The sequence below is a fragment of the Aptenodytes forsteri genome, unplaced genomic scaffold (genome assembly GCF_000699145.1).
Source record: "Aptenodytes forsteri isolate BGI_AS27 unplaced genomic scaffold, ASM69914v1 Scaffold143, whole genome shotgun sequence".
Lineage (NCBI taxonomy): Eukaryota > Metazoa > Chordata > Aves > Sphenisciformes > Spheniscidae > Aptenodytes > Aptenodytes forsteri.
This window is the reverse complement of record NW_008794951.1, coordinates 119,336-122,190: the sequence shown is the minus strand read 5'-3', so window position 1 is coordinate 122,190 and position 2,855 is coordinate 119,336.

Sequence of the window (2,855 nt, the reverse complement as noted above, 5' to 3'; positions counted from 1 at the left end):
GTCCATCCACTGGAGAGGTGTGGGAAGAGAGATTGCCAGTGAAGACAGAGGCAAAAATGTTGTTGAGTACCTCAGCCTTCTCCTCGTCCGTTGTTACCAGTTTGCCAGTTGTGTTCATCGGGGGGGAGGGGGGTGTACGCTTTCTTTGACCTTCCTTTTCTGGCTGACGTACCCGTAGAAGCCATCCTTTGCGTCCGTTGCCAAGTTCAGCTCCACCTGTGCCTTGGCCTTCCTGACCCTGTCCCTACACAACCGGGCAGCGTCCCTATACAGAATTCTGAAAAAGTATCTATACTAGAGACACCGTGAATATTAGAAATGTGTGAAGTGAATAAACACGTATATAGCCAATTGCATTTGTATATTTAAGTGTTTGTAGATGCATATTGTATTTAAGCACATCTGTGTATATGGTGTGTATCTTGTTCCAGTGTTAAGCTACAGTTAACGCATGATGGTGTTACCTTATTTAAACATCTGCTTGAACTGTAACTGTAAGAATAGATGGACTGCTGTAAATCACAAATTACTACAGTTCACCGAGACCTTGTGATTCTTTCAGGTATTGAAAGGTACAGATAGAACAGCAGATAATTAGATTTAGATGTTTTGTTAGTTACTTGGCAGGAGGTCCTGTGCTTTCCTGATTTGTGAGCTGTGTAATGAAGGGCAAACTTTTTCACAAGGGCAGCCCTTTTTTTTAGGTAGGACCCAAATACAGCACGTTGCACATACTTTGTATTTCGGGCGGGGGGAGAGAAACAGATGGATTAAGATATGTAATCAGTGGTATTTGTGGGACACTCGCTCAGAGGGACTGCCACAACCATCTTTCAGATTTGTCTATGGGATGAAGCAGTGGAAAGCAGTCAGATATTAAATAAAACGTGTTAAGCACACATTTTAGTGTCCAGTCCATTGAAGCTTTAATGTGTGCAAATCTTTCATACTCGGAAAACTCTTAACAGTCCTTCCCCTATTCTTGTCTAATCTAGCGGAGCTCAGCAGCAGCCGTTAGCACTGTAGCTCCCGAGTACTTTCTAAGCTATTAGTCTGTAATGCCTCTTAGAGGCCAGAGTCCTGCTGATGGGCAGGCGTCAGGCAGAAAATGAGAAGTTAATCACCAAGACAGGTTAAATAAAAGGTTTGGGGTACGCATAATGATTCCCTCTTTCTTATAGGAGGAAACTTTGGTTGTGGTCGGCTTAATTTTGATTGTACTGAAGGAAATCCTCACGGAAAATCTGATAAAGTGTTTTAGTTATCCCAGTGTGAAAGTCCGTTAGACAGTCAGCTTCTGCAGCTTAAAATATCTATCTATACACACACGTGTGTGTATATATGCATGTGTGTATATATATATTGCTTATGGCTCTTCAAAAAGTCCAGGTTGAAGTTAGCACTTGCATTTTCCAGAGACACTGTCTGAATCCTTGCAGATGGAGGTAGCTGGCTAGAACTTTCGCTGTTGTCTAACTCCGTGATAGGGGATTTTTAAGAATATTGGCAGTTTGTTGGTTTCTCTGACATCCTTTTTTCCACTTGATGCTGACTACTACATTTTCTTTGCTGAGCTCAAGATTTCACATGCATCTACTGATACAATGCTGGCATATAGTGCTATTGCATATACTCCCACTGAAATTGTTTCTGGAGCTTGGATTTTTTCCCCGCCCCATACTTTTCAATTGTTAAAATGTCTAGGTATTCACGAGATACTGTTTGATATCTAATGGTACTTTGTAATTTGGTCTGTGGATATTGGGGTAGTTTTCTACGGTGACAAAGTTGTCTTGTTACCTGCCAGTCCTCTCAAGGATTTTTTTTGTTTTAAACTCATCACTTCAGGTAGCCAGTTCGCAATGATTCCCCACATTAGCAAGATGCAGTAGTTGCCAAATACAAGAAGAACTTAAGGCCGTTTTGCTGTTGGAAAGAATATGCATGAGCATTATATAGGAAATCTGAGTCTATAACATAAAAATCTCTCCTCCTTTGAAGTTCATGTCGAAGCTTCTCTTTCCTGCGGTGTAGTTTGGATAAAATCCAAATAGCAGTTTGCATTGTGTAGCGCAGCATTCCTAGTGAAGGTGCTTGTTCCTTGGCATTGTTCATTAATCTTTATCTGAAAAAAACCCACCCCAAAGCCAAACCAAGAAATGATAGACTATTAACATGGCTAGAACGTCTGAAACAACGTTTGCCTGCCTGGGTTTTTCTGTAGAAGGCGTACGCTGGATGTTGTTTTAATCTTCAGGTTTAACTCATACGAAGATATTCTTGGAATTACACATCTCTCTGTGTTTGGAAGAATGTTATTGACGGCTTTAAAAGTTACTGTGCATCGGCAAAGCCGCAGTACCAAGATGAGGTACCGATGGTTTTCTCGTGGGAACAACTTCAGTTTCTAAGCTCTTTTTGTTTTGATGAATGCTTCCACATAAGCCAAAACAGTCTTGCTTTTAACAGAACGAGACCTGACCCTTCCAATCCATTGTACCTGGCACAACTATCAATGCTCTGAAGTGGCAGAAGGGTGCATAATACAGCAATAATGGAGCTGCTTTTAATTATGTGAAACGCTGCCCGCAGTAATAGCATTGCGGTCAGATAACAAGGTGGAATACAAACTGATTTTGAAGAAGAAGGTGTTAAACTAAGAGCTGAAGACGACCGATGAGAGAGGTCTCTGTACGTACGTAACGCAGGTTATTTATTGTAGAAAAGCAACACAAATCAATCCAAAGAGCTAAAGAACAGCCCTCCCTGCGGGACGAGCCCCCAGCGCCGTACGAGCTAACGCACGAGAACCCGCTATTCGCCGTCCCACCGCCCGCCGCACCGGGCGCGGTCCC